The 13,099-nt window shown below is 35.1% G+C and overlaps 1 non-coding gene across 1 annotated transcript; it reads right to left on the reverse strand.

The window, feature by feature from the left end:
* Positions 1-8,221: 8,221 nt before the first annotated feature.
* On the reverse strand, positions 8,222-8,328 carry LOC128039392 (small nucleolar RNA R71). Its single transcript, XR_008193896.1, has one exon. It is a non-coding gene; the product is annotated as a small nucleolar RNA R71 (small nucleolar RNA).
* Between the last annotated feature and the right edge of the window lie 4,771 nt (positions 8,329-13,099).

Genomic DNA, 13,099 nt, shown 5'->3' on the forward strand with positions numbered 1-13,099 from the left:
CACTTGTTATGACCCTGAAATGGGGTTTAATACTTTATTTATAAGGTTTTATTTTGTTTTATTTGATGAAATAATCATTTATAAATTTAATGCTATGATTCTGAAATGAAAAAGCAGTCTCATTTAGGTTAACTTTAATGCAAGGTGAAATGTTGTATATTATATATATAATTTAATTTAATTAAAATTTCACATATCATTAATAATATTATTGAATTAGCATAATTTTATAATAATATATTGCATACACAAACAATTATATTAATCTAATACAAAAATAAATACATATATTTATTTCTTTAAATACGTACAATTGAATCAAAATTAAATTTTATATATAATCACAATTCAAGTTTCATGTTTATGTGTACAATTACACCAAATCAAATTTACATATTAAATTATACATTAAATCAAAATCCAAGTATTTATGTTTGTTGTTTTGTTATAATAATGGATTTGGAAGTAAAGGATATAGAATATTAGGTTTTCGGACTGTTCAACCATTGATAACAAATTAAATAAGAAAAAGAAAATGATACTGATTTATTTGACAACGGAACGAATCACCAATAAATAAAAGGGGTTTATAAATTAATAATGAAGTTTATCATCATCAATTAGCAAATAATTAAAGAAAGAAGAATGTACACAGGCTGTACTTTGATGATAGAGGAATAATGGAGAACATAATCTCCTTTCAACTTGTAGCTTTATCTCTTAATTAGATTAACTCGAATACAAAGTTTAATATATAGCTCATTACCCATGGACTTTTTCTTTTGGGGGCGGGGATTTGATGATTTGAGAAGCGTATTTGTTCTTCTTTATTTTGCCATCACGAAATTTCACTCATGCTAGAGAGAAAGAATTCTGGAAATATGTGCCGTTGGGCTTTTATTTTCTCGTCTATAATTGCTAGTTGTATTTTATTTTCATACTCATTTTGTTGGTCACTCGAATCACTAATTATTTATTATTTAAAATTAAAAAAGATTTCCTTTAATTTTTTTAAAAAATATTTTGTTGTAATATTTGTCTAAGGTGAACCTCACCTCTTAAACTTGGGAAATTAAGAAATGACTCCGGCATTATGTTTATTATTATACTCCGTACTAAAAGTTATCCGAAGTTGATTGGAAAATAGTTAGACTCAAGCTATCAAGGGAACAAAGTTAAAGCACTTTACTAGTCTAACATATCAACTTAATTAAACTTTTGATTTATAATATTAAATTATTACTTTACATTAAATCTATACCAACTTAAACTTTAAATCCTAAAATTTGTTATTCAAATTTAAAAATTGTATATTTGAAATGAATTTAAACTTGAGCTCTAATATATAAATAATATAAATAAATTTAATCAATCTTAACTCAAATAGTTTGATTTTACTCCGAACTAAGTTGAAACGAATTTTTGAGCAAAAAATATTAAGGAAAGTTTTTAAAGTGGTTGGCTAAGTGCCAAACAAACATGACCACTTCCACTATAATTTGTGACAGACTGTTACTTGTCATATTTAGAGTTAGAAATTCATTGAAACATTTTTTTTGGGCTTTGAATGGAGTTGATATTCTGGATGTATGTAAACTCAACTTTAAAGACCAATCCATATGAGGCAACTTATCTTGAAGATTGAATTGGATTAGATCAAGCAATTGAATCCTTTGGATTGTGGAGAACGGACCAAGATAGCATTAAAGATACCATAGAAGAATGTATATTTAACAGTCCACTTTACATTGGTTGTTTATTGGTATATTGTATTTTAATATTTTATAACTATTGTAATTAAAGGGATTAGATTGTAATTGATCTTTAATATGTTAGGATGTTACATCCCAAATTTGATGGATCTGAGAGAAAGATGAATAGATGTGAAGATTATCTGTTTTGATGCACTTTGGTAGTTAGTCCGCCAATTTATAAGCTTTCGACGAGCTAATGTTTGGCGCATAGAGAATCTACTCGTAAAATTTTCTCAGGATTTAATTCTCGTTTTATTCTTCAATTGAAGAAGGATTATGACAAGCTAAGAGTATGCCTTGGAAGTTCTGGTTGAGTATAACACCCCTATCAATCATATGAGGAAGCTGTAGAGAATTACAGTGCCTTTAAGGCCACACAATATATGAGTTATCACCAATAGCTATAGTACGCCAAGTTTACTCAAACGATGTGCAACTAGGTTCTGTAATGTGATTGGTTGGGAGTCAACTGAAGGGATTGACTGGTCAAATAGCACTGACATAAGATTTTTTTTATATTTTCTCCAATTTTTGTAGGACATTAAAGGGACAACTTTTGTATGCATTTGATACTTGTTAAGATCTATTAAGAGGTACTCGGGGATATATATATATGTTGAGAAGGGAACGTATTGAGGGTTTTTCTTTCCTTCAATATTACTCTCTGCTTCTTGTTCTTAAACTTAAATGTTCTTTTTTTTCTTTTTAAGCTGGAAGTTAAGGTTTTGAGTTAATCAATGGATATTCCACCTCCTGATAAGTTTGATAGCTCTGTATGTTAAGTTTTTGAAAGAGTAAAGATGTTAAGAAGCTTATAAACAGTAAGTTATGAATGGGAGGCCTTGCGTAAGGGTCTTCTGTAGCTGAGGTAATAGCAAATTATCTGTAAATGGGTTTTTAATAGTGGTCGCATGTTAAGTAGTTGTTGCTGTAGGTTTGAGATGGATGTTCAAGTTTGGAACTCCAAGCTACAGTATAGGTGAGTGTCAGGTGAGTCTTTACCCTAACTTATGAAAATTAATTTAAATTGTAAATACGCATGTTGATATCATCATAGATAACTGGTAAGCAAGTGAAGTGTCGTAAAGTTGCTGCATGTTTACAAGTAGGGTAAATGAGTTTTATAAGAATATTATGATGTGTGATATAAATGCACGAAAAATCAGGTATGGAAAGGAAAATTTTTAAGAGAATACGAATTAGTCAAGTATGTGAATGAATCTGGGTAAGTATATTTTGTGTGGGATGAGCAAACATCCATTTGTGATGCCTCTAGTAGGGCAGGTACATTGCTAATCGGATGGGAAAATCTGGAAACACAAAAATATATAGACTTTTTGTAACACCCCAAATTTTGGGCCTAGAAGAAATAGGTTTTGAATAAGAGAACAATTAGGAGACTGCACATAAATATTTAGTTGTGCAAGGAAGTGACATAAATGAAAGTCTGCTTCAGTGGTTAAGTGATTTCAGAGTGTTTGGAAGTGTCTGAGAAGTCAGGGGTTCAAGCCTTGGCTTATGCAAAATTTTTATTTTAAGTGAATAAAATCCTTGGATCTAGATAGTAGGTTCTTAAATTATTGTGGTTAAAATATGATACAAATGAGTTGTTAGTCTAGTGGTAAGAGGTGTGTGGAGTGTACATGGGGTCTAAGGTTCAAGTGGTGGTGCATCAAAAAGAGAGTATTTATTTTGCTGCCTAATTCGAGTGGGTGGTAGAGTTGGATTGAAATACTGCTAAATGGAGTTTGAATTGGTCATAGAGAGAATTGAGGAGGAATATTTGGAGAGATTTGGGGAGGTTGTTGTTGTGGAGGGCTATATATCATCTCATTTGTTCATTGTTTTCGATGGGAGATCTGCGAGGTTTTCAAGGTTTTCGTCGCTTTCTCCAACCTGCATTGCTTCCATTCCTAACTGGTGGTGGTCGAGGTTGATTGGCACATTTCCTAGGAGCCAAGGGTGCGATGATCATTGATTTTTGGAATAAGAGTGTTCGGAACAAAGGGAATCCGCAAATCGCATTAGGTGTGTAACCACCCCACTGCAACTGTAGAACGGCAAAAGTAGAAAAGTGAGAAATACAATGTTTGAGACCACACGAGTATGCGATCGCTCGTGTGGTAAGCTAAACCCACGAATCATGGGCGATAGACTATAGAGGCCTCCATGAACATTTTCATGGGTTTAGGCCGTAATGGGCCAGGTTGGGCTGAAATGGGCCGTGTGGGCTCAATGGGCTTGTGGGCCTTACACGGATGAAATCCACGATTTGTGGCAAATACTTGACTAGGCTATGTAGATCTCATAGCCGTGGCGATATCTGGGCTGAACGGGCTACACGAGCGTGTAGGCCCATTTGGGCCGAGTAATGGGCCTTGGGTCCATTTACATCGTTATGACCATTTAGATTACCTGAGTCGCTGAAGGCGACTGCAGACCTTTTGAGAGGTCCATAAATGACCAAAATTCCCCCATAGGGTAAAATAACCAAAATACCCTATAGAGTAAAATGACTGAAATACCCCCATAGGGTAGAATGACCGAAATACTCCCATAGGGTAGAATGACCGAAATACCCCCATAGGGTAAAATGACTGAAATACTCATATAGGGTAGAATGATCGAAATACCTCCATAGGGTAGAATGATCGAAATACCCCCATAGGGTAAAATGATCGAAATACCCCAATAGGGTAAAATGACCAAAATACCCCTATAGGGTAGAATGACTAAAATACCCTCATAAGGTAAAATGACCGAAATACCCCCATAGGGTAAAATGATTGTTATACCCCTAGGAGATGAAATGATTGTTATGGCTTTATGTTATGTATGATTGATTTGCTCTATGATATGTATGACTATGATTGAGCATGACATTTTGCATACACGTATGGTATTATGTCACGATATATTACATAGGGATGGATTGTTATATTTGGAGGAAGTGTACCGCACTAATAAGGTTGCACAGGTCGCCCAAGACGACTGTGGACCTACTGATGTCTATATGACGTTTATTTTACTAGTAGCTTTGTTGCAATACTATTTAGTGTTGTAACCGGTGCTAATCTTGGTATGTTTGGCTGGGTGGGTCGATTTTATCCCCACATGGTGTGTTTGGCGGGACAGAGTGGTGTGTAGAGTCTGGATTGGGTAGGATTTCTAACTACATATTTGCACTCATTAATGATTTTGTACTGTTCCTATATCAATTAATGATATTACACACTGTTCATTGCATGACTGATATCTGTTACTGTTATGGGCCAAGGCCCCACTAATAATATTATTGAAATTGGGCAAAGGCCCTACTGATTACTGGCTTTGTGATGGGCTCAAGCCCAATCATTTACTGTTATGGGAAAAGGCTTAGGCCCACACTGAACTGGACTGTTACTCTAATGGGCTTAGGCCTAAACTTCATTTATCTACTGTTTAATTGACTGTTTGCTTGTTAGGGGATTACACACTGAGTTTTCGTAAACTCACCCCTCTGTTTAACTATACAGGTAATCCCTAGTTGTAGGTGGGTTGGTGCTGCGAGGGACTCGGAGGTGGCCACACAACTGCAGTTGTGCTACACTTGCTTTTATTTAAAATTAAATTTTGTGTTGGGTTTTGTTTATGTAATAAGGCCATTTATGTTTGTTTAAATTTTTAGTTGGGCTTTTGCTTACTTATTTTAAACTGCTAGTTTAGTAGAAGACGAATTTTTAAAATAATTACTGTTTTCAAAGACACGAAATTTAAACATTAGAGTTTTCAAAAGCTTCCACGATTTTAGATCAACCTTTTATAACAATAGCAGATAACAAGGTAAACATTTTTGACTAGATGATTTGTTAAATAATAATAAAGGGGTTTTTAAACCTAGAAACAAATTTTTACCAACGAGTTTAATTTTCGCTAAACACCTCAATGTGACACCGCCATATTCGACCATAAATCCTAGGCCGAGTTTGGGGTGTTACACTTTTTCAGCACCTTTAGAGCTCTAATTCATGAAGTTTTGTAGTAATTTTTGTCGAAATTCATACTTTAATTATAAAATAATTAATTTTCACTTAAATTACTAACATGTTAAATTTTAATTATTTTTTATAATAAAATTTCACAAATTTGGTTTATTTTAGACAGTTTTGCACAAAATGTGAAAATTGGCTTGAGAGACACCTCAAAAGGCTTGAATCGTTGGGGTAATTTTTGCATCAAGTGCACCAAGAGCAAGGCTGATTAATTTCTTTCCAGCCAAGGAAGGACCAAATAATTATTATTTTATTTACTTTATATTTAATTTTTATCCAAAATTAATTGGGTTAGAAATTAATATAAAGCCTGAAAGAGAAAGTGGCCTGGTATTTTGAGTATATAAGCCTAATCCACCAAGAAAATTGGCAGCCTAAAACCGTCCCTATGGATGATCCAATCATTTGATTTTAGCTAATTTTCCTACTTGCAAAATAGTCCTTGAGCTTCTCCTAAATGCTATTCAAACCCCTCTACTTTTTGTGCCTTTATCTTTTTGCCACAAGCTAAATATAGCAAAGTTGAAACATTTAAACTTTGCACCATATGTGGCCTGCCAAGGGAAAGGGAATGACTGACATTTATTTGCTATTTTTATCAGCTATTCGCACCTATAAATACCCCTCTTGCCTTCTCATTCAACACACCATTCATTCCCATATTTCTTACCCCCATTCACTCACTTTATCTCTTCCCTTCCCTTTTTTATTTTCCCTTGTTCTTGTTCATTCCCTTGTCGATTTCCCTCATGAAAAATAGTCCCTTGTCGATTTCCCTCATGAAAAATAGCTTTCATCCACCTTGTAATAGAAAAATTCAATTGTTTGTGGAGGCCTCGATTCAACAGAATGAGCATAGAAGAAGAGCAGTGCACTAGTCTAGCTTTAGAGAAATCTTGGATCTGCTTCCTAGTTCCTTCCTTTCTAAATTTCTTGTTTATGTTGTGATTATGAATATGAATAATTGTTGTGTTGTTGTTCTTGTTCTAATTAAAATGGCTTAAAATAATTCGTGTTAGATTGATTGCATTCTATCCACTTCAATTATTAAAATCATGTTTGTGTTGTTATAGGCCTTGGTAAGTTGTTCAATTAAATAAAATCATGCTTATGTTATACTTGCATTATTAAATGTAAGGTAACGAATGAATTAGTTATTAAACACATTGAAATTGTAATTAATTGACATAGTATTCAATTGGTGCATGTTTAATCTTCTAAGGTAGCTGAAGGTTAAATTAGCGTCGGTATTAAATGGTACATTAGCCTTGCATAACTTGCAAGATTATTGTGATTAAATTGTTTCAATATAGAAATACATTTTTACCTCATCTAATCTTATATGTGCTTATGAAAATTGATTAATTGTTCAATTGACATTCAGAAATGTTGAAGAGATTGGTTAATTTAGTAAGTATGTACGTGCAGTAGTTAACAAATTACTAGGTTGCCATGAAAATATTCGTAACAACATGAACATGGGTTTAGTAATTATAAGTTAACGAATGTAATCGATCTAATACAATTATGTCATATTGATTAAAACTCATTTTTCTGAAATCGTGCATTGGAATTTTAACTTTTTTTTTATTACTTAGTTAATTTTAGTTTTTAAATCACTTATTCAAAACAACATATTTTTCTTATCACCAAAGTGTTTGATTTATATTTCATAAATAATTTTCTTTTACAATCCCCGTGAGTACAATAACTCGACATTTACTTGTCACTTTATTAGTTGTTGTTATTGTGTACACTTGCACATTTTCGTCATTCCAAGTTTTTGACGATGTTGCCGGGGACTATTTTAAAAGTCACTATTTGTGAAATCGTTAATTTTGCGTTTTGGTTTATTTTTCTGTTTAATTCTAAATTAATTATTTTTCTGTGATTGTTTCAGGTGTTTATAAGTATTGATTGAATTATCGACTTACTCCCCATAGACCCTGAAATTGAAAGAATAAGATAAGCAGTTCAGAGAATGACCGAAGAGATGAACTTTGAAAATCAAAATCAAGGAAACAGAGCAAATCATGCTCAAAATCCTATCCTTATTGCTGATGATAGGGATAGAGCTCTAAGACACTATGTTGTGCAAATTTTTCATGAGCTTAATTTGGGTATTAGGAGACCCGAAATTGAGGCACAACAATTCGAGTTGAAGCTAGTCATGTTCTAGGTGCTTCAGACAGTGGGCCAATTCAGTGGAATACCGACCGAAGATCCTCACCTTCACTTAAGATCGTTTATGGAGGTGAGTGATTCTTTCAAATTAGCCGGAGTGCCCGAAGATGCACTGCGATTAAAACTATTCTCATTTCACTAAGGGACAGAGCTCGAGCCTGGTTGAACTGATTGCCACCAAATTCTATTACCTCATGGAAAGAGTTAGCAGAACGATTCCTTATGAAGTGTTTCCCACCTAGCAAGAATGCTAAGTTGAGGAGCGAGATCACTACCTTCCAACAGATGAATGACGAGTCCTTGTTTGAGGCACAAGAAAGGTTTAAAGAAATATTACGAAGATGCCCTCATCACGAAATCTCTCATTGCGTCCAATTAGAGACGTTCTATAATGGTTTTAATGCTCACACGAAGATGGTAGTAGACGCTTCTGCTAATGGTGCTCTCCTTTCTAAGTCTTATATGAGGCTTATGAAATTATCGAGAGGATTGCCAACAACAATTACCAATGGCCAAGCAATCGAGCAGTGTCAAGAAGATGAGTCACTGGAGTACATCAAGTGCACGCTCTCACTTCACTTGCATATTAGGTATCCTCGATATCCTTAATGCTTAAAAGCTTTACTACTAATGGGTTTAATAATTTTGCAGCTTAGCCACTGAATCAATTCAAAAATGTAGCATGTGTTTATTGTGGGGAAGAGCACTTGTTCGAAAAATACCCATCAAACCAAAATCTGTGTATTACATGGGTAACCAGAACCGAGAAAGGCGAGGACTACAATAAAATTTTTATAACCCATGTTGGCGAAACCACCCTAGTTTCTCTCGGAGTAACCTAAGGGTTGGACCCAGTAATACTTATGCATAACCTAGACCAACCCAGCCACTTGTATTTACCTAACAAGTTTAGAAACAACCTCAGGTTGAACCTTCCAATACCTTAGAAAACCTGTTAAAGGCATACATAGTGAAAAATGATGCCTTGATCCAGAGCCAAGCAACCACATTGAAAAACCTGGAAAACCAAATGAGCCAGCTTGCAACTGAACTTAGGAACCGACCATAAGGTGCGTTGCCTAATGATACAGGAAACTCGAGAAATCTGGGGAAAGAGCATTATAAAGCATTGACACTAAGGAGTAAAAAGACGTTAGAGCCCAATATTGTTGAAGTTGAAGAAGAGCAAGATGATGCTCGAGATAAAGTGGAAGTTCAACCAAGTGTTGAAATCCCAGCTTCACCAGAACCAAAATCTGTAAGACCAGATAAGGTAACTTTTGAACTAGTCAATTCTGGTAAATTAACAACTTCGTTTGATGCAGACTTATCACAAAAGATGAATCAGTCAATTGAAGCTAAGAATCCTCTACCACCTTACCCTCATAGGCTTCAGAAGTAGAAGCAGGAAGTCCAATTCAAGAAATTCCTAGACGTACTCAAGCAACTTCATATGAACATTATGTTGGTAGAAGCTCTTGAGTAGATGACAAACTACTTCAAATTCATAAATAATATCCTATCCAACAAACGAAGACTTGGAAAATTTGAGATGGTAGCCCTGATGAAGGAATGTAGTGCATACCTTCAAAATAAACTACCCCAAAGATGAAGGACCTTAAATGTTTTACCATACCTTGCAACATTGGAGCAACTTATTGTGGTAAGACATTATATGATTCGGGTGCAAGCATCATCTTGATGCCCATGTCCATATTTAGAAAATTGGGGATAGGTGAAGTTAGTCCTACCACGGTTATGCTTCAGTTAGCAGATCGATCCTTAGCACATCCAGAGGAAAAATTATTGATGTATTGGTACGTGTTTGTTTTTCCTGTTAACTTTGTTATTTTAGAATTTGAAACAGATAAAGAGATGCCAATAATCCAAGGAAGGCCTTTCCTAGCAACTAAAATGACCCTTATTGATGTGCAGAATGGTGAGCTTACCATGCGAGTTCAGGATGATCAAGTAACTTTTAATGTTTTTAAGTCTATATGATTTATTGACACAGTTGATGATTGTTTTGCAATATCAGAGTTAGAGGATTTAGTTGTAGAATGGGAACTGAACTCCATTGAGGACCCATTGGAATAAGTTTTAATGTTCAACTCTCTAAGTGATGAAGAGGGGGAGGAAAACTTAGCTTTTCTAGAAGCTAACCAGAAGGGATTTAATCCGTAATCCAATTTTGAATCTTTGGAATTAGAAAATAGATATTATGTTCAACCAAAAGCGTCGATCGAAAAGCCACTGAAATTAGAACTTAAGGTACTACCCTCACACTTAAAATATGTTTATTTAGGTAATGCTTCGACTTTCCTTGTGATTGTTTCAGTATAGTTAACAGAAGAGTAGGAAGAGAAACTTATCTTAGTGCTGAAACAATTCAAAAAGGCTATCGGATGGACCTTAGCCAATATCCGTGGTATTAGTCCATCCATGTGCATGCACAAAATCATCCTAGAAGATGGTGAGAAAGGGACGATTGATAGACAATGGAGACTAAACCCTATTATGAAGGATGTGGTAAAGAAAGAGATCATCAAGTGGTTAGATGCGAGTATAATTTATCCCATATCAGTTAGTTCATGGGTAAGTCCAGTCTAGTGCATGCTAAAGAAAGGAGGTATTATGGTCATAGAGAACGAAATAATAAGTTGATACCAACCAAAATGGTTACAGGATGGAGAATTTGCATAGATTATCGAAAATTGAACAAGACAACTATGAAAGATCACTTTCCTATACTGTTCTTGGATCAAATGCTAGATAGACTCGCGGGGGGAGACTATTACTGTTTTCTCGATCGGTACATAAGGTACAATCAGATCAAAGTGGCACTGGAGGATCAACACAAAACAACATTCAAATGCTCGTATGGTACATTTGCATTTAGACGCGTGCCATTTGGTTTATGTAATGCACCTGCTACATTTCAAAGATGTATGTGGCTATTTTCACTGACATGGTTGAAAAGTATTAGAAACTTTTCATGGATGATTTTTTAGTATTTGGAGACACTTATGATGATTGCTTAGCCAATCTAGCTAAGGTATTAAGGCAATGCAAAGAAACCTAGTACTTAACTGGAAAAAGTGACATTTTATGGTACGAGAAGGTATTGTTTTAGGGCACCAAACAATAAGACATGAAATCGAGGTAGATAAAGAAAAGGTAGATGTTATTGAGAAACTCCCACCACCAGCATCTGTAAAGGGTGTTAGGAGCTTTTTAGGACATGCTAGTTTCTATCGAAGATTCATCAAGGACTTCTCCAGAATTGCTAAACCCTTATGCAAATTATTGGAGAATGACACGATATTCAACTTTGATGAAGAATGTTTAAAAGATTTTAATGATTTGAAGAATCGGTTAGTTTCGGGACCAATTATTGTCACACCAGATTAGGATTTGCCATTTGAGTTAATGTGTGATGCAAGTGACTTCGAGGTAGGAGCCGTGATGGGCGAACGAAGGAAAAAAGTTTTTCATCCTATCTACTATGCAGTCTAACTCTGACGGGAGCTCAGTTGAATTATACGGTAACATAGAAAGAGTTACTTGATATTGTATTTTCTTTTAATAAGTTTTGATCTTATCTTGTAGGTACCAAGGTGATTGTTTATACGAATCATTCGAAAATTAAATATTTACTTGCCAAGAAAGATTCCAACTCAAGATTGATTCAATGGGTACTTCTACTCATAGAATTCGATCTAGAAATTCAAGATCGAAAAGGGGTAAAAAACCAAATAGCAGATCACTTATCCAGATTGGAGCCACAAGAAGGAACTTCATCTCTTGTACCCATCCAAGAGACATTTTTGGACGAGTACACACATAAGGTAAATCATGTTCATAACACCCATTGGTTTGCTGATTTTGCTAACTATTTAGCTTGTGGTTTGTTGCCGATTGATAAGACATATCAACAAAGGAAAAAATGTGAAGTACTATTTCTGGGAAGAGCCATATTTGCTCAAAAAGTGTGCAGATTAAATGATTAGGAGATGCGTGGAAAAAAATGAGGTACATAAGATTTTATATCATTGTTATACAACTTCGAGTGGGGGACACTTCGGAGGTACATGTACTGCGGCCAAAGTATTGAACGCCAGATTTTTTTGGCCAACGCTATTCAAAGATGTGTATGTTGACTTAAAGAGTTGTGATCGATGCCAAAGGGTTGGAAACATCACCAACAGAAATGTGATTCCCCGAACAAACATTATTGAGGTAGAATCCTTCGATGTTTGGGTATTGACTTTCCAAATCTGTTCCCTCCTTCTTTTGGTCACAAGTATATATTGGTAGTAGTAGATTACGTATCTAAGTGGGTTGAGGCCGAGGCATATCCGACGAACGATGCTAAGGTTGTGATGAAGTTTTTGCAGAAACATGTGTTCGCAAGGTTTGGAACTCCTAGGTCTATCATCAATGATGAGGGGTCTCATTTTGTGAACAAATGGTTGAAATAGTTGCTCGGCAGACATGGAGTGAAGCACAAGGTTGCCACAGCTTACCATCAGTAGACAAATGAAGAAACTAAATTGGAAAATAAAGAGATAAAATGTATACTCGATAATGTAGTTTATCCAAACTGACCAGATTGGTCCAAAAGACTAGATGACGCTTTATGGGCCTACAAGGCAGCATACAAGACACCTTTAGGGATGTCTCCCTATCGATTAGTCTTGGGAAAACCAGTCATTTGCCATTGGAGTTAGAACATAAAGATTACTGGGCTCTCCAACAGCTCAACTTGGATCTCAAGCTTGCTAAAGAGAAACAGATGCTTCAACTTAACAAGGTAGAAGAGTTCCGAATGTTCTCAAATGAAAATGCCAAACTATTCAAGGAGAAACTAAAAAGGTGGCATGATAAGCACACTCGAGTCTGAGAATTCGAAGCAGGTCAGCAAGTATTGTTGTTCAATTCCAAATTAAGGTTCTTCCCAAGTAAGTTAAAATCATGTTGGTCCGGTCCATTCACTATTCATCAAATCTTCCCATACGGGGTTGTTGAACTTCCAAATTAACGTTCAGTGCTTGAAACATTACTAGGGGGATAAAATCGAATGGGATAAAACCTCGTTCATTTTATCGGATACCTAAATTTTTATTTTTC

Source organism: Gossypium raimondii, chromosome 2, assembly GCF_025698545.1.
Source record: "Gossypium raimondii isolate GPD5lz chromosome 2, ASM2569854v1, whole genome shotgun sequence".
In the NCBI taxonomy this organism is placed as follows: Eukaryota; Viridiplantae; Streptophyta; class Magnoliopsida; order Malvales; family Malvaceae; genus Gossypium; species Gossypium raimondii.